Source organism: Delphinapterus leucas, chromosome 4, assembly GCF_059928025.1.
Source record: "Delphinapterus leucas isolate spDelLeu-1000000601 "Yukka" chromosome 4, BTC_Dleu_Yukka2, whole genome shotgun sequence".
In the NCBI taxonomy this organism is placed as follows: domain Eukaryota; kingdom Metazoa; phylum Chordata; class Mammalia; order Artiodactyla; family Monodontidae; genus Delphinapterus; species Delphinapterus leucas.
In genome coordinates, this window is record NC_143132.1 from 74,426,325 (window position 1) to 74,449,753 (window position 23,429).

Consider the following 23,429-nt stretch of genomic DNA (forward strand, 5'->3'; position numbering starts at 1 on the left):
TTTGTCTTGACTAACATAAAATCTTGAAATTGGAGAATGGGGTGCCAGTTGCTGTCTTATGAGCCTCTGCATTGGATAAATTTCTGCAATTTATTTTGTTACATCACGTCCGGGTTGCAAATGGGAAATTTTTCTGAGGGTGGCTTTGCCGTCAATTGATACTCCTCAAGTATGTAGAGGTAGCAACTTTTATTCTAAAGTCAGCCCTAAAATGAGTTATAGATTTCCGTTAGTGGTCTCCCATGGGTTAATATAGTATAATTCCACGTACTAATATAGTCTAATTCTTTCTTTCATTAAAAATAGTTCTAACTATATTATAAAAAGTATGCATTTGACTGTAATCCTTGTAAAACTTCTGAATTACTTAAGTGGAATGTCTTCGGGCAGCAGACGTGGAGAATTCTGGAGGCTTAAGGCACCCCTGCTGGGAGATGTGGGTGACGTATGTTCTCTGCCACACAGAGGCAGGGAAAAGGGCCCACGGTGACCCGCAAGGTGTTGATGTGTAAAGCCATGTTTTAAAGCCAGGTTCTCAAGACTCGCTGGATCTAGTTACCTCCCACTTGTGGATTTTCTGTTCCCTTGGTGGAGTCTTTTATAATGTTCCTGCCTCCCTCAGCAGGCTCCAGACCTCGCCTAGAAAGATGGTTGAGGCTACAGGTTAGAGGAAGTCCAGCCCTCCCCTGAGACCATCATGGACGCGAGAGTGGTACCACTCCAAGGAGAAGGCGAGTCCTATGTGGAATGAGGTTCCCTGGAGCTGCCTTCCCCAGATCCCCATCTTGCTCCCTAGCTAGTCTCCTTCCAGTGCCAACTCCGGAGGTTCTGGACTTTATTTTTAGTAATAAAGCCCACATTTCCTTGCCAAGTTGTATATGAGGCACTGGGGCACACGGAGATGAATAGGCTCAGGCCAGGCCCCCGGCAGCTAACAGTCAACAGAAATGTGAGCTCCTGGGCCGTTTCACCTGAAAGAGAAGCTGGGTTCGTGGTGTTCTTCAAATATTATTTTCAACATCGACTCAGCTTGTCTCAAAGATCTAATGGTACTAATTCATTTTCTAAGTCCCAGTAAAATCTATTTAAATGTTCCCATCCTTCTGCCCGACCCCACTCCCACCTCTGCAGTGTGAGAAAGCAGCTTCAGGACATCTGCTAATGATTGATGGCCCGGCTCTCTCTTTGTCTTTCTTGGCCTGTAGGTTTAGGTCCCAGATTGTTTCAAAATGGCCAGCACCAGTCAGCATGTGGTATCTCCGAAATCTTAGAGACGACAAGCAGATCACACGCTCATAACATCATACAACTGAAGGAATTATTTAAAAAAATAACAGTAGAATTCTCCGATATTTGTTAGTCAAGGCTGAAGACTTTACTTCTTGGGCAGTGAGGAATAGCATCTGGGAAAGCAATTTTGCAGAGGAAAAAAATAATAAGGAAAATAAGGAGTCATGTCATGCCTAGGCCTGTATACCATTTCTCCTCTTCCGGGGGGTCTCCAACAGTGGAAGGGGCTGGGAGGCACACTTTCCGTGTCCTGGCAAAGATATCCACTGCACAGCCCCACTGAAAATCAAGCTGTCTCTTAGGTGAGGGGATGGGACTTAGCAAGTGATTCTCTATCTCTGAGCCCACAGACTTCTGGGATGAAGGTGTTAATGGCGGGGAAGATGAGAAGAGGTCTGTGAACAATTTTCAGCATCTCCAAGAGCTTGCCGGGAATGCCGCATTTGCCTGGATAGGGGTTGTAGTGTCCACAGGATGCCCCCTTCCTTTGCTCTTGGCCGTGTGGGTGCACCGGGGACTGCTTCCTGCAACCGGAGGCTCTGCTGGGCCAAACAGAATTGTGATGAATCACCTGGGCTTTGACGGGAAGACAGGTCTGGGGTCACGCCGTGCTCATCCACTTCCTGAGCGGATGACTTTGATGGAGCGCCTTGATCTCTCTGAACCTCAGTGTCCTTGCCTGTGAAATAAGGCCGATAATCGCATCCACCTCACAGAGCTGTTAGGGGTGGTCCGTAGTGTGCCCTTGATTAAAGGCAGCTGTCATTGTTAGTAGCTGTAATTAATGAAAAATGAGAAATCCAATTATGATTTAATGAAAGTAGCGCATTGACAGGCAAAAATCTTCCCAGACTTGTAGCTCAGAGGGGTTTGACACAAGTTTGAGATCCTTTACACCAGGCGACTGTAAGGTTCTTGACTTTCAGTGGGGCAGTGGCATTGACAGGTGTATGTTTAAAACTTAATTGAGAGACTTTGATTTCTTTCCTTTGGGCTGACTATGCATATCTTCTGGTGTCATAAAACAAGCCCAGGACCATAGTGCAGGCTACATGCCCCGTGGTGACCTCTTTCTAAGCCACCCCTCTGTCCTCTGGAAAACCATTGATTGAAAAGGGCAGAACAATACCCTCTGTCACGATGGCTGCGGATCACATTCAATCAGGACAGCATTCTGTTGATTCAAAAGAAACACACACACACAGACACACACAAACACAGACACACACAAACACACGTCCCAGCTGGTGACATCAGTGACCTGAGGACAGTGGGGGAGATTTGAGGACAGTTTACCTGGGAATGAAGGTTTCAATCATACTACCACCCAGTGGTGGGTAGAAGTAACTTAGATCGATGAAGCCTGTTCTAGGATTTGGCTTAATTCTCGATAATCTTACTGCTACTCTTTGTTCTTAGAGGTCTTTCTTGGCAATATGTAGAGACCCATGGTTTTTCTTCTTTAAAAAAATATATTCTGAACTTAAAGTGCTCTAAGACATAAAGACTAATTAAAAAAAAGTGTGTGAATTCCCTGGCAGTCCAGTGGTTAGGACTCTGCACTTTCACTACCAAGGGCCGGGATCAGTCCCGGGTCAGGTAACTAACACCTTGCAAGCCCATGGCGCGGCCAAAAAGAAAGTGTGTGTGTGTGTGTGTGTGTGTGTGCGCGCGCGCGTGCGTGCGCGTGCACATGCTGTGTTGAAAGCAGTATCATGAAACATAAAATTTGGTTCCCAACTTTTCATGTAATGTTACATGACTTGAAGGCTAGAGCTTTGTACCTAATATTATGATTTCCCTGACTATTGGGTCCACGTGGAAATTTCCTGCTGAATGCCAACCCTCCTTCCCTCTCTCCCAACACACAGCCCTCCCACCCACTCACTTTGCAGTGGATACTCTTTGGAAGATCTTTTAGGTTTTCTTTTTCATCACACAAGGACGTTGCCATGCGTAACAAGGTCTTTCTTCCTACAGATGAAGACCTCAGCTTTACGACGAATGGCATAAGTTCATTTTCTTTGCCTAAGACATTTGAAATGTAATAGTTCATTGAAGAGGGAGGGGGGAAACCCATTTAGTTTTTGTCTTGACTAAAATGAAAGGAATGGAGATTAACAATTCAAAAACAGAGCTTGCTAATTAAAATTAACTACAATTACCCAACTTGCCCGGCAGCTCACTTGGAATCATTTCTCTTCTGCTTGATTATGATGATGAAAACTTATCTTTTACTGGATAAAATGAAGACATCTTGATCAGAGAGAAAAATTGTTTCTTAAGACTGGCTGTAGAAGTGTTTGTTTTTATAGAATTAAAAAAAAAAACACCTAAGTAATACATCAAAAGAAGTTATTCTCCAGACCTAACTTTGTATTAACATGTGTTTAAATATGGGGAGAAATTTCTCACATAATGAATCCAAACTTAATAAACCAAATGCATTTAGATTTCTACAGTTGGGGACCTTCAGGGTTGCAAATACCTGAATAGGTACACAATTTCTAAATAATTCTGATATTACCGAAGCCATACTCCAGATGCACTGTGCCTGAATCACATGACTTATTGGATATGGTGATTACCGTGTTCTAGAATTCTCCTCTCCCCAGTGGAGAAGAATTTATTCTTATACGATTACTGCTGCAGTCATGTCGGTCTGATTCTGTTACTAAGCATGACATCACCTTTTAAGAAGATCCCCCAGAGAAATAAAGTGATTCTAAAAGAAGCAGAGGAGTGAGGGGAAATAGAACCATGAGCTTTAATCTCTGGAATAATTCCAACTCTGCAACAGGAGAGAGCAAGTCTACCCTAAGAAAAAAATTCCACTGGCTCAAGTGATGATGAGGACCCTCTCCAATGGGGAAGACATCTGCCCCTGTCGCACCCTGATTTGCCCACCACTGGCCTTAGGACAACCTGTTAGTAAGAGAATGAAAGGTCCTTTTATGTTTTAACCTCACCGCCTCTGAAACTGCCCTTCAGAAACCCTACCTTTCTCGTTCTCTCTTTTCTTGGCAACACTCAAAGTCCTTTGTAAACATCCTCCCGGGAAGTCTCTGTAGATCTGTCTGATAAACTTTGAAAGGGAGAGAGTTTAAACTCCTGTCTGAGAACAGATTGGATGGAGAGCTTAAAAGATTATTCCCTTCAGAGAAGTAGCCGAAATCACCAAGCTTGAAAAGGTGTCAAGGAGAAATAGAAATGACACAGCCCTGGTCTTTCTGTACCGAGCTTTTTTCTCTCCCCAGACCCAGCGTTCTTATGAGCCTTGCTGAGCAGGAGAAAGGCAAGCCCAGGCTCTTGATTCTAAATGCACAAAATTGGAAAAGGCCAAGACAATGAAACATTAAGAGATGTGCTCAAAATTCTTTGGAGCTAACTAACGTATAAACCGCTCCAACCAAATGGAAATAGCCCATTGGGTCAGAAGTGCAAACTGTTTTCCTTTTTAAAAGAATTTGTTGGCAACTCAAGTCTCATTTTTCAAATTCATCTATCTCCCTTTCTCCCCATCCCTCTTCCATCACAGGGCAACGGAAATGTATTTGTCTATCGAAAAGATGTTGATTTCCTCCCAAATTTAAGATTCCTAAGGAACCACATTGAAAGAAAGGATAGGGATCCTGATGCATTTTAGGATCAAGAGGACAGCTCTCTCACTTCCTCTTGTCCTCCTCCGGTTTCTTCCTGTTGGAATGTAGCTACTGCATCCTATTCATGAATAGTGGAGTTTTCCATCCTGGAAGATATTGTCAGAGGGGAGATGATGGTTATTCCAAAGTGAAGGGGATTCCCACATGGGATGGAGGTGGGACCAGAAGACCCCCAAATCCCCTTTCAGTTCTAAGGCCCTGGGGACCAGTCCTTCAATCCTATCCCAGGGGTCCACTTGTGGTTCAGAAGCATTTGGTGCAAGTCTCAAGAAATCAGACTTAGATATTTACCCCTCCTCCCACCCAGATGATCCAGTAGCCGGTATGGAAGCTTTGTGGGAACAGCAGTCCATTGTAAGTTTGTTGGGCCAGATTGTGGAGGATGCTGGACTCGATGCGGTTAAAACAAAGTAGACAAACAAACGAAAACTCTTCTCTTCTTCTAGTGGTGTCTCTTCAGGGAGACCATGACTCTGGGCTCCTAGGTTTTAGAAGTATGTCTATTTTTGAAAATTAAGCTTTATTGAGGGATTCTCGACATAAAATAAACTCATATTAAAAGTGTACAATTTGGTTCATATCAGTACTATTTACAATAGCCAAGACATGGAAACAACTTAAATGTCCATCAACAGATGAATGGATAAAGAAGATGTGGTACATAAAAAAGAGTGAGATAATGCCATTTGCAGCAACATGGATGGACCTAGAGATTATCACACTAAGTGAAGTAAGTCAGACAGAGAAAGACAAATATCATATGATATCCCTTATATGTGGCATCTAAAATGTGACACAAATGAACTTATCTATGAAACAGAAACAGACTCACAGACATAGAAAACAAACTTATGGTTACCAAAGGGGAAGGTGGGGGAGGGATAAGTTAGGAGTCTGGGATTCACAGATACACACTACTATATATAAAATAGATAACCAACAAGGACCTACTGTATAGCACAGGGAACTATACTTAATACCTTATAATAACCTATAATGGAAAAGAATATGAAAAAGAACATATATATATGTTTCCTATCATATAATCACTTTGCTATACACTTGAAACTAACACGACGTTGTAAATTAACTATACTTCAATTTAAAAAATGTATGTAAAAAAGTGTACAATTTGGTAAGCTCTGACACATGTGTACACTCGGGAAACCATCGCCACAATCAAGATAGTGAATATATCCATCACCCTCAAAAGTTTCCCCTTCTCCCTTTGTGATCCCTCTCTGTCCTCTCCAGCACCCTCTCTGCCCCTCTCCCCCAGTCTCTAGGCAGTTATTGATTTGCCTATGTCCCTATGGATTAGTTTGCATTTTGTAGATTTTATATAAGTGGAATCATAGGGGACACACTCTTCTTTTTCTGACTTCTCTCACTCAGCATAACTATTCTGAGATTCATCCATGTTGTTGCATAGGTCAACACGTTTTCCCATTTTCTTGCTGTTGTATGGATATACTACAATTTGTTTATCCATTCACCTATCGATAGACATTTGTATTGTTTTCCGTTTTTGGTTGTTACAGATAAAGCTGCCTTGAATATTTATGGATAAGTCTTTGTAAGGGCATATGCTTTCCTATCTCTTGGTAAATACCTAGAAGTGGAATGGCTGGATCATATGTTAGGCATAGGTTTAAGTTTTTGAAAACCTGTTTTCCAAAGTGGGTGTACCATTTTACATTCTCTCCAGTGGTGTGTGCGTTCTGGTTACTCCACATCCTTTCCAACACCTAATACAGTCAGCCTTTTTAGTTTTTGACTGGTCTTAGTGGGTGTGTCATGGAGGCATATCTCACTGTGATTTTAATTAGCATTTCCCTGATGACTAAGAATGTACATCTTTTCATGTGTTTGTTTGCCATCCATATTCTTTTTGGATGAAGAATCTAACTCTTTTACCCATTTTGTAATTGGTTTGTTTGTTCTTATTATTGAGTTTTGAAAGTTCTTTATATAATCTGGATACAGTTCTCTTATCAAATCTGTGATTTGCAAATATTTTTTCCAAATTCTTTTTTCTCTTTTTCACCAGTGTTTTTCTTTTTTAATTTCTCAAAACAGTGTCTTTTGAAGAGACATTCTTAATTTTGGTGAAGTCTAATTTATTAATTTTTTGCAATGTACTACGCTCTTTTGTGTTGTATCTAAGGGATCTTTGCCTAACCCTGGGCCACAGGATTTTCTCCTATATTTCTTCTAGAAATTTTATAGTTTCAGGTTTTATATTTCGACTAAGATCTGTTTTGGGTTCTTTCTTCAATGTGACGTGAAGTATAGATCAAAGGTCTTTTTTTGTTTGTTTTTTGCATTGTTCATCCAAATGTTCCAGCACAACTTGTTGAATAGATCAACATTTCCTCATTAAATTGTTTTCGCCTGTCTGTCAAAAGTCAGTTGACTATATATGTGGGGTCTACTTCTGGATTCTCTGTTCCATTGACCTATTTGCTCATTGCTACACAAATATCATATTGTCTTGATTACTGTAGCATTCAAATAAGTCTCGAAATCAGATACTATAATCCTCCAGCTTTGTTCTTTTTCAAAAGTCTTTGGCTAATTCTAGTTCCTTTGCATCTTCAAACTGGACATAAATAGCCTACTGTGGGACACATAGAAGTGAACCTAAACTTCTTTAAACTGCACTTGTTGTCAGTTCCTTAGGAAAGAGGATTCAGAGATAGATACCAGCACTCATTAATTATACCTTCATTTAGAAGTATAGTATATACGTATCTTGAAAGATAAGTGTTTAAGTAACTTGAAAGAAAAGAAGAGAGGGAGGAGGAAAGACAAGCTTCATGGAAGAGATGAAATTTAATGATATAATTTTGATAAGTAAGGTGTAGATAACTTGAGTTAGCACCTAGAGAGAATAATATAAAGTGTGCTTATCACAAAGCCCAATTAGATTGTAAGAAAAGGTGCATGAAGAAAGTGGCTTGTCTTCATATTGTAGAGGATCTTGAAATGGAAGTTGAAGAGTTTGTGCTTAATTCTCTAGGCAATGAAGAGCCATGAAGATTTTTTCTCTGAGACAGGGTATTTTAGAGGGAGAGGGTTGTTATGGCAGTTGAGCTGACCGCACTAACTGAAGGATTTCATGCTCACATCCTTATACAGATTCACTCACATCTCACCTGCTTGCTACCAGAGTCACAAGGGAGGGAGGGCTAGGACCTGTGGGAGAGGTTGATTGGCAGCAGGGCTTTAATATCAATGGAATGTTTTCATGGGCATCGCCTTTCCCTTCCTGGATCGGGGGATGAGTGGAGTTTCCTTGGGAGTGTTTTTCTTGGATACATTCATTGGGTTTCAACTAAAAACACAGGATATTGGTATGGATCTTCACAGTTTAGGTTGAATTGCAGTCCACCCCCAAAACTTCCTTGAGGTTATGTTTTATCCAGCCCTTCTCACTGTTCAAATGCCTACCAAACAGATTTATAGAATGCCAAAGCTGGAAAGGGCCTCCGAGAACATCTGAACCGTCCTTATCCTCTTACTCCCTCTGTTCTGTGAAGAAATGAAAGTGAGACGGTAACTCAATTCCAATAACATGAATCTGATCACACTGTTTACCTCTATAAAACCCTTCAACGCAGCCTAAGACCTTTAGCTAGGGTGACCTGACATCCTGATTTGCCCAGAATGGTCCTAGATCTTGCTTGTTGCCCTGGTGCAGTTATTCATAGCGACCCTTTTCACTCCCCAAAGTGAACCAGTTTGAATGATAAATTAAACGGTCCTCCTAAGTAATGCTTTCCAACATACAGACGCTGATGTGGAGACAGGCAGTCTCAGAGTTACTGTGGGGGTTTTGTACACCCGTCATGTTTATATAGTCTCTCAACCAGCAGAGAGATGAGTAAGATTATTACACTTTAAGGGTCCAAGAAGAATGTTGAAGTTCAATATAGGAATCACTTGAAAGTATTGAGACACAATGACCAGCCCTCCTATCCAGCCTCCAGCTTCCCCGCTCATCTCCTAGTGCCCTGCCTCCCTCCTGTGGTCCAGCTCCGGGGAGGGACGATTCGTGGGTGTCATGACTGTTCCATGCTGGTTCAGGGCTCTGTGCTTTTGAACATGTTTTCCCTCTGCTGGAAGATATCTGCCACCAGCCCCTGCCCCTCTTGTCCAACTGATGAAATCCCACCTTTCCTGCAATGCTCAGAACCTCCACACCCCTGTCTCCCCAGCACAACCACCCCTCCCCAGGGGAGAGCCAAACTCTCTGTTCTGAGCCTTCCCGTGCCCTGCATTCTCTTCTGTCCTGGTGGCCCTTATCACTCTGTGTGGCTGTATTTGTTTACATGGTTGTCTCTCTCCTCGACTGTGAACAACTTGAGGGCGTGGTGACTGGCACAGGGAGGGGACACAGGCAGTATGTGCCAAGCTCATTCATTCAATACATATTTATTGAGCATTAACTTTATTCCAAGCACTACTTTGCACGAGATCCAGTAGTGCACACACGACGTCCCCAGCCCCCGCACTCCAACCCCGTCTGGGAATGGGTGTGGTGCGAAGGGAGCACGGGGGCTGACCTGTGCACCGTGCATGTGTCTGTGCGCACATGCGTCTATGTGGCTCAGGGAGGTTTCCTGGAACCTTGGGCTCTTCTCAGGAAGCCAAAACACTTCAGGACAGGTCAGTCTTTTTCCATGCAGCTTCTTTACGAATTAAGCTGCGTTAAGTCTCTGATCTATTTTAAAACAGAGAAAGGGAAGTCTGTAGAGACAAAGATAACTTTCTCAAGGTCACTGAGTTGTGTGGTTGGTCCCCAGGGAGAGAAGCCTTGTGCCTTGGACCTGGCTTAGCCCTGGGTGAGGGGTGGCGGTGGGCATGGCCTGCCAGTTCCCCTGGGAGGTAGAGGCTCCCCAGGCCGGCCGGGCCAGCGTCTGTGAGGCAGGCTGTGTGGGTGCCTGTCTCCAGACAGGAGTCCATCCCAAGAGCTGGTCCAAGGCCACAGAGGCTGAGCAGAAGCCCGTGTGCTGTTTCTGGTGAGGAGGGCTCCGTTCTCAGTGGTACCATTCCTGGAGTCGGGGGAAGACTTAGAGCTGGGGCTGAAGTACCATACCAGGTCCCAAGGAGCTTGGCAAATGATAACACAAACCACTGAAGCAAAAGAAGACAGAGAGGGAGAGGGGTGTGGGGCAGGAGAAGTGAGGAAAGTGAGAGAGATTGAGATGCAGAGATTCTTAGGCTGTGGCAAGGGACCAGAGGCTAACATTTTGCTCTCAGAATACCGTAAATCACTCTTCTCACTCCCTCTCCCTCTCTCTCTCCACACCCACCCTCCCACTCTCGTCGCCATTCATTTCTTTCTGAAACGGCCCTCCTCACCCCAACTCAGAGATTTTTTTTTCTTCTCTCATTCGGAAGTTGCGGCAACTTTGGGCAGCGCTGGGTCCCTGGTTCAACACTCCCCCTTTCGGCCTTCACCACCTCCTTACTTACATGCGGGAACACTCTTCAGGAGCAAGAAAAATGAGATGGGACTCCCACAGGACAGAAGGAAAGGTGATGGCTCCCCTCAAGGAGATGTCAGTCTCCGGGTGGGGTGGGACCCAGGCCCGTCCCTTGGTCCATGGAGCGGGGAGAGGGGCTCGCCCTGGTGCCCTTGAGGTAGGTGTCCTCCAGCTCTGAGTCTCAACTAGATTCCACAACAGCCCCTCCCAGCTCAAAGAAATAGAAGCCACAGGGAGGGGAGAGCAGGTGACTTGGAGGTGGCAGAGAAATGCCAGCTGCTGTCAGGTAACCTGAACCCCGAAACCTAGTTACTCAGCTACCGTCAGGCCTCACCAGGGGCCTCACTCCATCGGATGTCCCTCCCCCAGCACAGCTTCCTAACTCAGCTTTAACCTTCTGCTGGGGGGCCAGTGCCCTCTCCTTGAGGCTTGTCACACCCACACTCGCCCTTCCACTTCTTGGGGTCGCTTGCCTCCTCTCTGGGCCCATCAACAAACCCCAATATCCTCAAGCATAAGGACGCCAAAGGGCCTGAAATGGTTGTAATGCGAGAGGGAGGAGAACTGGAGAGGGAGGAGTGGGGCAGGAGGAGGGAGTGGCCGTTTCATTTTGAAACGCTGAGCCTTTCAAAGTGTAGTAGGACCCGGTTAACAGGAACTCCCCTCACCCTCCAGGGAATCTGGCGAGAATCCAGGAAACGGATGGCTGCTGCCTCGTGACCCACGCACAGGGTGGCAGGGCCCTCCCTGGAGCTCAGGAGCCCAACATCAGGTTCCTGGGACCAGCCTGACTGTGCAGGACAGCCCAGTCTCCCTGCCGTCTCTTCTTCCCTTTCCACTTGGAAGTTCACCCCAGAGTGGGGCTGGGAGAGAGAGGGGTACCTGATGTAGTGCCCACTACATAGCAAGGTGCTAAACGTAGCTGTTGAATGATTGAATGAAACATGAACCAAACAGAGCGGGGTAGAGGGAAACAAACGAGGCAGAAATAGGAGTGGGCAGAGATCCGGGACGAGGGCGGAGAAAAGAGCAATTGAAAGGGGCTCTGTGTCTGGGGGCAGATAATGTAGACTTGCAACTCATGGAACACAGCCATCTAACTGCAACATCTGGCATAAATACTTCCACAGTCCACACTGTCCACATGTATTGACCCTCATCCAGGGGGGCAGGCCTACTGGGAGGACTCCTGGAACCATATGATCCAATGTTCCCATTTTACAGATAAAGAAACTGGAGTTAAATGAGGGGAAGTGACATTGCCGAGGTCTCCAGGTCAGGCTCTGGCTTCACCTGGCCCCCTCCAGGGGATTTAAAGAGGCACCTTTCCTGGACAAGAATTGATTGATGGCTGTGACTCATTAGCACATGAAACCGGTCAGACCTGGCCTTTCTCTGCCCTCCCTCTGGAAACCACACCCAGCCCTGGGACTTCTAACCTCTTCACTTCTCCCTCTGCTCTCAACTTCCAAACTGGCTGGCATGCCAGCCTTTCAAAAAAGAAGCTCTCATTTTTTTGAATCACCTTAGGGGCCCCCCTTTGGAAAATATTTTATTTATACCTCAATTCTCCAGAGATGGAGAGACTAGTGTCTCATTCATCTGTCTCTCCACAGTGACACAGTGCACGCACATAGTAGGTGCTGAGTAAGAGTTTAATGTTGGGAGGAAATACGAAAATTGGAGACCAGAACTCGAGGCAGCCTGGGGAGCCACAAGTTTTACGAGCTTTACTGGTGGATTTTCTTAGAAAAGCCCTGGACCCCATGGTCTGGCAAGGAGAAGTGCCATTATGTGCCTGTTAGACAAGCAAAAAGTACTATTAGACCTTCATTTATACTCAAATACATGCACAGAACAGAAGTAGGCTCTCAAACCAAATTAGAATCAAGCCAAGTCAAGTTGATAGACAAGATTTAGGGGACTCCAGCTGCAGCAGGCTTGTGAACCCCTGGCCTTTTAATATTACTTTCCAGGGATGTAAGCGCAAACTTCCTTCAATAGCAGTTTATGACTCAATTCACATCCAGTCTATTTCTGGAGTTAATATCTCACATCCATAGTCAAGAGCAGTTGTGTGGACATGTCGGCATCATGTGAATTTTGGTTTTGATGGCTCTTTTGGAGTGGGGTCTGCAAAAATTACATATTCAGCTACTTAAATATTTCAACCAAGGGGAAAAAGAAAAACACGAGGAATGGCCTTCAACCGTACTTCAAAGATGGCAGCTCAGTTGTTCTTACAAGGTCAAAACCAAAGTCAAGGAAGATTTTAGAGATTCCCAGCCTGGACTTGTTATAGCTCATAGAGTTTCTTGCAATTTCAAGTGACGTCATAGGTGGTTCAAAGCACAATTAAATTTACTTTCGCTTAAATGTTTATATACACACACATCCCATGTGATTATGTACATTATCCTGATGATGTATATTTGCCATGTATCACGTTTGCTAGCAGTTGGCTTGTGGGATGAGAACTACCAAGAAATCAAGCAATACGTAGGCAACTCGTATCCAAATGTTGCAGGTCACGGGAATCGCCTTTAAGAGAAAAAAAAAATCTTCACAAAATAAAAACTATCAAATAAGAAAAAAATAGAGAACACTTCTGTACAGAGAGAAAAATTACTATTAAAGGGGAATAATCAATGGAAACCAAAGCCTGAAAGCTTTCAGTGTTTTTACAACTGTTCATAGTGTTTAAGGATATTCTGGGAAATAAAATTACATGAGTTTCATTCCTTGCATAAGTCACTGGTGCAAGTGAGATGAAGTGGACCAAGTAGGACCTGGGTTTTAACTGTGTTATATGAGGGCAGTGGGAGCTATGGAAGATTTGGGGGGGAGGAAGGGAGAAGAGGGAGCTGTGTTTTAGCAGAAACATCAGTAGTCCAGTGGCAAGAGATTGGTGGAGATAGAGCAAAGGCAAAAAGCCCAATTCTGAGGATGTAGCAATAACTGATGTGCAAAATATTGAAGACAGTTGAGCTGGGGTAGATGTTGGGATAGATGTGGTGGTTTGAGAGGGAACTATCTAAGCTCCTGTGGATGATGATGGCAGGTAGGTGTGAGGGGAAGGGAGAAATAAAAGATAGCCCTGAGCCTGGTTATCTAGGAAGACAATTATCATTAGACCCTCCAATGCTGCTCTGGCCAGGATGGCAGCCACTGGCCACAGGTGTCTACTGAGCACTTGAAATGTGGCTGGTCTGAGTTGAGAATTGCTGTCAGCATAACACAGACACCTATGTCAAAGACTTAGCTCCCCGGAACAGAATGTAAAATATCCCATTCATAATTTTGCACATGGATTACATGTTGAAGTAATATTTTGGGTATATTGGGTTAAATAAAATATTAAAATTAATAATGTTTCTTTGTACTTTTAAAAAATGTGGCTACTAGAACATTTTAAATCGCACACGTGGCTCACATTTGATCTCTATGGGGCATCCCGGCTCCAGTGGTTTCCCATTGCTCTTAGGGTCGGACCCAAATTCCTCACTGAGACCATCAAAGCCCCATGTGACCTGCCAGCCTTTCTGAGGCTGAGTGAGGGCCCCACTCCCCTTGGTCAGCATGTTTCAAGCACACTGGGCTTGCTGTTGCCCTGGCACGCCGTTGCTCTTTCCTACTGCTGGAATTGCCCCCACCGTGGCCCCGCCTGTCATGTTCTCTCCTGAGATCTTAACTTGCTGGATCCTCCCACCCTTCACAGTTTTCTCCAGAGGACTCCTCCCTCCCCCACCAACATGCTAGCTCATGCCCTATTTTATGTTCCTCAGAAGACTTCATCAGTTTAGAAATTACCTTGTTAATTTCTTTGTTTAATGTTTTATTGTCTCTCTCCTCCTGGCTACGACTTAAGTCCTGAGAAATCAGGGACCCCCATCTGCCTTATTCTCCTTTGTATCTCTAGGCTTGGCACATAATGGGTATACAATAAATGTTCGACAAATGAATGAATGGACAAGTATAGAACCATGGAGAAGGGCTCCTGGCTAGACCGGGGTGGGGTGTTGGGATGACGGCTTTCAGCACTTTTCCTCCAATATGGTCCATATACCATGGCTCTCTCTAGACTGTGACCTCCTGAAGGCCTTCACGCCTGTTCATCACTGCATCCCCAGGGTTCCCAGTCCACCACCGTGTGCAAGGTGAAAGCCCAGAGGATTATCTATGGAATGAACACATGGATACAAAACCAAAGCTCGCGCCATACACCCCACTTCTTCCCACAGGAAACAAAGGAATTGCATCCGTTTTCTTTGAATTAGCTTCTATCTCGAATATTTCAAGTGCTGTGCAAACTGGGAGAAGTTTTTAGTAATTGTATTCATGAAACAGCAGCAAATGACGCTGGTCCTCTTTGTGGCCCCGGGCACCACAGTCAGCCATTTACAAACCTTGCCCTGGCTGGCCAGAGGTGTCATTTTCGGACCTGCAAAATCTGGTTGGGCTTTTTGTTTTACTGGCCTTCCTGGCTTCAGGAGTCACCTCCTCCGTGAGGCCTTCCCTGATCATCCATCCCAAATTAGACCCCCAACCAAACTTCTGTCCCTTTTATCACAGCACTGAATTTTAGTTTCTTCATAGTATTTACCATGAGCTGACGGTCTCTCCTTTATTTCTTTCTTTTCTTTTTCTTAACTGTCTTCTCCGCAGTGGGATACGTGCTCACTGAGAGCTGTGGCCTGCCTGTCCTGTTCACTGCAGAAACTCTGGTGCCTGGAAGAGCGCCTGGCACAAAGTAGGTGCTACACGAATCCCTGGTGAATGAATAGCCAGCTGCAATGAAGAGCTATTCTGTGGGCAGGTGACCCACTGGTGCCGTATGCCCCTGGCTTCCGGTATCGCATCCTGAGCTGCAGGTGACCTCAACAAACTGTCTCTTCTAAAGAAACCCCTCAGGTAATACATGCTCATTTTGATCTACCACAAAACCTGGATGCAAACGCCAGCAGTCACAGACAGGAAAGAAAAGCCCAAACAAACTATATCTGGAAATTCAGAAACTGCTTCGTGGCTCTGGGACATTTTGCTTACAGAGACTGTATTGATCTTGTTGCAAATAGCCGCCCTGTATTAGCAGCTGTTCTGGTGTGGCCACCCCCACTGCTGGTGCTTCGGAACCCCTTGTTACACCCTTAGGTGCTTTTACCCACTGGTTTCTCTGGGTCATGGTGTGATTCATTCACCTATTAAAGAATGACTCTCAAACCAGCCACACAAATATGATCTTCAAAATTGGATACTTCTCGGGCTTCCCTGGTGGCGCAGTGGTTGAGAGTCCGCCTGCCGATGCAGGGGACACGGGTTCGTGCCCCGGTCTGGGAGGATCCCGCATACCGCGGAGCGGCTAAGCCTGTGAGCCATGGCCGCTGAGCCTGCCCGTCTGGAGCCTGTGCTCCGCAATGGGAGAGGCCACAACAGTGAGAGGCCCGCGTACCGCAAAAAAAAAAAAAAAAAAAAATTGGATACTTTTCTTACTTCTTAAAGTTTAGGATTTATTTTCCCATTCTCTCTCTATAATTTTTGGTTCTGAAAAGTTCCTGGCAATTCATTGAGAATCATTAAGCTTTTTTTTTTTTTGTTCCACCCAGTTTATTTTTATATTTATTTATTTTTGACTGTGTTGGGTCTTCGTTTCTGTACGAAGACTTTCTCTAGTTGTGGCAAGCGGGGGCCACTCTTCATCGCGGTGCGCGGGCCTCTCACTGTCGCGGCATCTCTTGCTGCGGAGCACAGGCTCCAGACGCGCAGGCTCAGTAGTTGTGGCTCACGGGCCCAGTTGCTCCACGGCATGTGGGATCCTCCCGGACCGGGGCACGAACCCGTGTCCCCTGCATCGGCAGGCGGACTCTCAACCACTGCGGCACCAGGGAAGCCCAGTTTGTTTATTTTTTTACTGCAGTATAGTTGATTTACATTATTGTGTTAGTTTCAAGTGTACAGCAAAGTGATTCGGTTATACATATATATTTATGTATATATCTATATTCTTTTTTTTGATTCTTTTCCATTGAGAATCATTAAGCTTTCCGTGTAAAAAAGACCTTGGCTTCGATTGCATTAGTTCTTCTGCCGCTCGATAGACAGGAAGATGGAAGGGACCTGCGCTTCTCGTGCCCTAAGAGATTCAGTTACACATCCAAGGCAGCAAAGCAGGAGGAGAACAGGTTTCTGTCACTCTCTAGCTGCCACCTCGGCCAAACCATTTCCTCTCTTTGAGACAAATTATCCACATTTGCTACGAGAATAACATTTTCAGTCCTACTTACCTACATGGATTGCTTTTGGTATCAAATGAGAGAGTGTTTGAGAAAGCATTTTGTGAGACTTAAAGTATTATTCAAATGTGAGTTGTTATTTTTATTAATATCCTCCTTCTTCTTATACTAGTAATGTGTAGCTTCCTGAAGGATTTCTGTATGGCAGGCACTGTGCCACATGCTGTGAGTAGAGAAAAAATATGTTGTTTTTGCCTCCAAAACTTGCACAGTCTGGGTTGGGCAGAGAGATAAAGAGACACTATAATCCAGTATTATCAGTGCTGTGCTGAATGCTCCAGGAGCGGGCAAGAGGGACAGGGAGGGGTCAGGATGGGTTTCTGGAAGCAGGTGAATTGAGCAAAGTCTTGAAGGATGCATATGTAGGAGGTCTCTGGATGGAGAGGTAGAAGAGTGATGCTTCCGGCGCAGGGACGGTGTGTGTAAAGGGATGGAGGGCTCATGGCACTGGTGCAGCTTTGCGTGCAGGGGAATCATGGATGGGATGCTGACTTCTTGTAGGGTATAAGGCAGGAGGGTAGGTCAGGAGCAAATCACGCGACTTTCTCCGGAGGTGGAGGCAATAGGAAGCCTTTGGGAGTTTTCTCTCATGACGTGGTTGTTTGGCTATGTGACTGGAGTGTGCTTGATGGGTTGGAGGGAGGCAAGACTGAAGGAGGTGAAAGCAAAAACCTCGAAGCTCCTGCACAAAGGCAATGACAAAGGGGGCTGAGATTCAAACAACAGGGAAGCCTGATGGTTCCTGGTGTCTTGTGGGATGCAGGGAGGAGATCGGTGATGGGGTTGAGGAAGACGCATTAAGCCTGGGAAGACAGGGGTAGGACACCTCGCAGAGTTGGGGACCTATTGACTTTCATGTGGAGATGGCCCGGGGGTGGCTAGGTCCACGGTCTGGAGCTCAGGACAGAATTTGGGATTGAAGATATCAGATTTGGTGGTGGTCTTCATGCAGACGCCAGTCACTGTGGTGGGTGACGAGTGACAAAAGGAAAAGGACACAGATAGACTTTTCAGGGACAGCAACCTTAATGCGTAGGTCGTGGGGAAAAAATCCCATGATAGATGTTGAGAAGTCACCAGAGAGGTTGGAGGAAGTCAGGAAAAAGAGGCGTCAGGGGGGCTAAGGAAGGAGAGAATGTCCAGGATGGAGTCTGCACATGGTCAGAACCTCACAAATGTCGACAGAGGAAAGAACAAAAGAGGGACCATCTGATTTGTTCAGAGAGGGAGGGGCATTCAGAAGTCTGGCTGCAGGGATAACAGTGAGAGAGAAGTGAGGCAGGGGAGGCTACGAGCTAGAACTAGAGTCTAGGGTCCTTGGTGAGAAGGGAGGAGGGCAGTCACGCGTGGAGAAAGGAGTGCAGGGTGGCAGAAGCTGGCTCTGAAAGATGGTAGAAAAATAAATGTTTTTATATGCTGAGGAAAAAGTAAAAAATATAAAGGAGGTTGCAAATTCAGGAATAAGAGCTGGTGTTTTGTGGGCCACGTCCCTGATGAAGGGGAAAGGCATCCAGAGTGCAGTCCCTGAGAAAGAAGGGAAGGATGGAGCCAGGTGGAGATAAGCTTAAGGGGAGGAGGCAGGACCAGTCAGAAGGAGACCAGGACCTGACAACCAAGCAGTGGGAGAGCTGGATGACACCAGACTTTTCCCGGTGGAAGGAAAAGCCCTGTCTGGGCAAGGGTGTTGGGGGGGGGGGGTTGCACTGGGAATAGGTCCTCACTCTGCAGCCCTGGGACCCGCACCCCTCATTCCCCTACCCTGCTTCCTACCCTACTCACACGTGGAGTGGGCAAAATGCTGTGTCACCCAGCCAGTAGGCTCAAAAGAAAAGCAGAACCAGGCAGTGGAGGGGGGCGGGGGTGTTCATACCGAGGCTGCAGGTAGAGGGGCATTTATTTAAGAGAACAAGTTTCCAGAGAGAACAGTGGAAAGGCTGAGGAGGGACTCCCTCAGATGAGGGGCAGCACAGAGCAAGATCTGAACCCGTGGCTGGAGGCTGTACGCTGAACATGAAAACTTGGCTTTTAAAAAGTTAAGTTGAGGCGCTTCCCTGGTGGCGAAGTGGTTAAGAACCCCCCTGCCAATGCAGGGGACACGGGTTCGAGCCCTGGTCAGGGAAGATCCCACATGCCCTGGAGCAACTAAGACGGTGAGCCACAGCTACCGAGCCTGCGCTCTAGAGCCAGTGTGCCACAACTACTGAGCCCACGTGCCACAACTACTGAAGCCCGTGCACCTAGAGCCGTGCTCCACAACAAGAGAAGCCACCACAAAGAGAAGCCCGCGCACCGCTCGCAGCAACTAAAGCCTGCGTGCAGCAATGAAGACCCAACACAGCCAAAAATAAATAAATTTATTTTAAAAATAATAATAAGTTGAATTCAACCCCCCATAGGCTTAGAAACCAGTTGTTATGTCTCAAGATGATCAATTGTTTGAAATCCAACTTCTATTTTTAAACTAGCATATGCATGTAAATATGACTATAGCCTCAGGTCTTTGTATAGGAGCTGTGCGAATATTTGAGGCAAGAATGACATTTTAAGTTATCGTTTATGAACTGCTCCCAGCATTAAACTGTTTCAAAATGTCTCTTCTTTGGATGGATACTCCCTGGTTTGAACTTAAAATGAAATCTCAAGGAGATCACAGTGGTTTCCAAGTTCTCTAGATGATCATACATTATGCTCCTTTCCCATTGTGCCCTTCCCCAAACTCCAAAATAAGAAAACAAAAATAATCCAAACGAGTCTTTGGTTTCAGAGTTTTTTAGAGGCTTTCTCTCCTCTGTAAGGTATTAATGGGCAATTCCACAATTACTTTGTTATATAGAGTTTTAAGGGAAATATCTGCTTGATCCTTCAAGATTCTATTCGTATAAAAATAATCTTACGGGTCCTAATTACGGAACAGACACAGGAGAGAATAACTTATGTTCAAGAGTATTTGTTCTTCACAAATCTGGGGTACAGGAAGCCTTCCTTTATGGTTTGTATCTCATCCCTGACCCCAGATATCTATTGGGTATTCACTAAAATGAAGAAATGCCTCGAGTACTTTTACTTACTTTTACTCCTAAATGTCATATATGGTACTTGCTTCTGAAACTGATTTGACGTGGCATTTACCCTCTCCTGGCCCCCTTAAGGAATAATATTCCTGTTTTACATTTTGATGCCTTAGGGACAAATTTATGGCTTAGGGTAAAAGCTGATAGAAGAGAAACTACGTCACAGAAAACATCAAGGTTAGGGTGGTGGTCAACTGAAGTAATTTTTCTCTAGGCTGGAGGTTTTCTCAACTGGATTTATAAATTTCATGTCTCATATTGATGACTAAACTAGCAGAATTAGTCTAACATGAAAACAGATCACATTTGTGAATAACAAAATAGTAAACTACAAAGAATGTTCCTTAAATAACATCGCTATCATTGATACTTGCAATTCTAAAAAAAAAGAGAAGATTCATTGATCCCTGCTTCACTAAAGGCAAATTACAATTGGAAACATATCCAGACATAGAAAGAATAGCTGCAGTAAAGCCTTATTTTTTTAAATTTTTTTTGCGGTACACGGGCCTCTCACTGTTGCGGCCTCTCCCGTTGCGGAGTACAGGCTCTGGACGCGCAGGCTCAGCGGCCATGGCTCATGGGCCCAGCCGCTCCGCGGCATGTGGGATCTTCCTGGACCGGGGCACGAACCCGTGTCCCCTTCATCGGCAGGCGGACTCTCAACCACTGCGCCACCAGGGAAGCCCAAGCCTTATTATTAATTTAGACTTCAATTATTTACTTGAGCTGCAAATCATGGCTGTTCTTATTCTTACTATAAAGATTTATAGTATAAATAATACTGAAGAGCTATGTTTAACCTGCTTAAGAGAATACAGTCTTTAAATGACTTTAGTGCATTAGTTTTATGAAAGCAAGCGCTTCTGTAAACTATGAATTCAGACTCACTACAAGTATTTGCCAAGTTTACTGTTCTTCCTCCTATTGGATATTTAAAATTCAGATTTTTCACTAATTCAGACTAACTTCACTAATTTCTTCTTGTTTAACCAGACTAATTCAGTAAGTTTAGTTACTTCAGTAAGTGTACTAGTGGAAAATCTCTAACCAGCTGGGGAAATATGTTTCCTAAATGGAGAGAGTCTGGTAATCAACAGACCACATTCTCTTTTCAGAAAAGAAGTGTGCAAGTGAAGGGGGGGTGGGGGAAAGTGCTTAGGGTGAAGAGGGAAAGTGATGGCATTTTTAACTCTTGCTATTCTGTTTTCCAAGTAATATAACAAGATATCACAGAGCGAAGGATAGGGTCTTAGAGGCAGATATTAGATACATCTATCCGGTCAGATGTAGTCTTCCTTTGATGGGTCACACAGTGAACACGATTCTCACTAACACAGCAGGTCTCCGAGAAAACATGCGGCCTATTTCCTTGCAACAATGCAAGTACGGGGTCCATGTGCTCCAGGTCTGTTTCAAAATCCCTAATTGCAGATGAAAATACTTGGATGTAAAATCATCCCAGGACCTTGGTTGAAAGCTTTTCAATGTGCCAGATATAGGTTCCTGTAGACACAGGTTCTTGTAGCCACATCACAAGTGTCAAGATGCAGAGGCACACGGAAGCACGCTGAGTAGATAATCACAGACTGGGGACTTGAGAAGGACTTCAGAGACTTCTGGTCTAAGCTTCTCACCTTGTCAGTGAGGAAACTGAAGACCAGAGACTTAAGAGGATTTGCTTAGCATCTCACAGGCAGTGGCCAGTTTGGAACCAGGATTCCCTGACTCCCAGTCCATTCCTTGACCATATCAAGGTGACTCTGTTCATTTGAAAGATATTAGTATTGTAAAACGATTAATCTTAAAATTAACCACTTGACACTAATTTTTCTTAGGTAGAATTTGACTAGTTATTTACTATACCAGCACTTTCTATGGTCACAAAAGTTTATACAAAAATTAATCACGATTTGGAGGCCGCAAAAGTTACCTGTTACAACGTGTCACCATCTTTTTGTACCACCAGTGTACACTACTCCTCTTTTATGGCACTTAACATAGAGTAATTAATTTTTGTTTTTAAACTAGTCTGTTGGGCCTACTAGACTGTGAGCTTTATAGCTACAGAGATCATGCCTTTCTTCTCCCTTTATTTCCATGGTACCTGGTTCAATAATTATTGAATGCATACATGAAATTCAGAACCTAGGGAAGAGGCAGTGGTGCTTTCACATGGGGCCCGGTGCAATTACAAGCAGCTCCTGAAATCACTGGGCAAAGGCCAGGGCTGGCTTTCCCGTTTGGTGAACATGCCTCACTGTGGCTTAGGAATCATTAATAGCTGACATGCACTGGGGGCTTACATGCCAAGCTAAATGCTTTGCCTGCATTTATGCATTTCATCTTCACAACCCTATACCATACCACCCTGTGAGGTACAAATGACACGTACGGTACAAAGGAAGCACAGAGAAGATAAGTAATTTGCCTGGACTTACAACCTAAACAACCTGAAGCCAGATCATGTGCTTTTAACCTCTGGGCTATTCTGCAGTTCAAGGACTGAAGCAGACAACCTTGGCTCTATGTTTTTGACCTCTGAGCCAATTCACATATTTGAAAATTTCAGTACTACCATGGCAAACTTCCTGAAATTCCCCCAAACTGGACTAACATATTTACCTCTCTCTGCGTTTTCCCTCACAGTTCCATTCCCATCTCTTCCTGTGGAACGCATCTGTCACCTCTCCGCTTCAGGTGCCAACTCTCTGAAGACCTTACCTGGTTTCCTCTCAAATCAGAAATCAATCTCTCTGTTCTTAGGTGCCCTTTGTTGAAACTTCTTTTCTGGCACGTCCCACATCAGGTCGGGGGTGAGTCACTTGGATGTTTGTCTGTCTCCCCAGCTAAACTGAGAGCTCTGGGAGGGCAGGGGCTGGGTGGGACTTAGTGTTATCTTTTTAGCGCTTGCAGGGGGTTTTACTGGACACTTAGTAGGTAATGGGTTTTCGAAGATGAGATTCCGTTTTTACGGAGTCGCGAGTTGCCGTCTGTTGGCTCTGTCTTTTTTGGGACGGCGGTGTGCGCTGAGCCGCCCTTGCCCGACCGCTCCCCGCGCCGCCTCCATCCTCCGCCCCCCCCGCCTCCATCCCCCCCCCTCCATCCCCCCCCCTCCATCCCCCCCCCTCCATCCCCCCCCCCTCCATCCCCCCCCCCGCCCCCGCCCAAGGCCTGGCCTGCCGCTTGGCAGGGCTCCGGCGGCCGCGAGGGCCTGTGCTGCCCTGACACTGGCCTCGGCCCAGTTTCCCGGCTTCTAAATGCGGCCCGGAGCTACCGGGGGAACTGGAAAAACACTGGCAGGCGGCCCCACCCCCGGGCCCGGCGGGCCGGGCGGCCGCGTTTCTGCGGCTAAGGGCCTGCTGCTTGGGAGGCGCTGGGGCCCCGGGCGGGGAAGCGGGGGAGGCGGCCGGGCGCGGGCGGCTGCCTGCCTGTCAGCGGGAGCGGGCGCGGGCTCGTGTGTCAGCGGCTCCCTCCTCCCTCTCCCCCCGCCGCCGCCCGCCCGCCTGCCGGGCCTCCCGGCCTCCCGCCGCCGCCGCCGCCGCCGCCCGCTCCCCCCGCGGCCTGGCAGGCTGCCGGCTGCACAGGCGGGGGTTCGCGCCGTTCTCACGACCTCTCAGGTTG

General features: G+C 45.7%; 2 long non-coding RNA genes across 5 annotated transcripts; one reads left to right on the forward strand and one right to left on the reverse strand.

Annotated features, from left to right (window-relative positions):
• Nucleotides 1-1,642: 1,642 nt before the first annotated feature.
• Nucleotides 1,643-22,859, reverse strand: LOC149749356 (uncharacterized). Of its 4 annotated transcripts, XR_016393018.1 has the most exons (5): nucleotides 22,431-22,859; nucleotides 10,434-12,985; nucleotides 3,456-8,486; nucleotides 3,179-3,318; nucleotides 1,643-2,065 (listed from the first exon to the last, which is right to left on the reverse strand). It is a non-coding gene; the product is annotated as an uncharacterized LOC149749356 (long non-coding RNA). The 4 variants fall into 4 exon arrangements; XR_016393017.1 differs by lacking the exon at nucleotides 22,431-22,859 and having other exon boundaries at nucleotides 8,406-8,486; nucleotides 10,434-15,841; XR_016393016.1 differs by lacking the exon at nucleotides 22,431-22,859 and having other exon boundaries at nucleotides 10,434-15,841.
• Nucleotides 9,293-15,841, forward strand: LOC149749357 (uncharacterized). The gene is made up of 3 exons (XR_016393020.1): nucleotides 9,293-9,623; nucleotides 10,359-10,496; nucleotides 15,110-15,841. It is a non-coding gene; the product is annotated as an uncharacterized LOC149749357 (long non-coding RNA).
• Nucleotides 22,860-23,429: the final 570 nt, after the last annotated feature.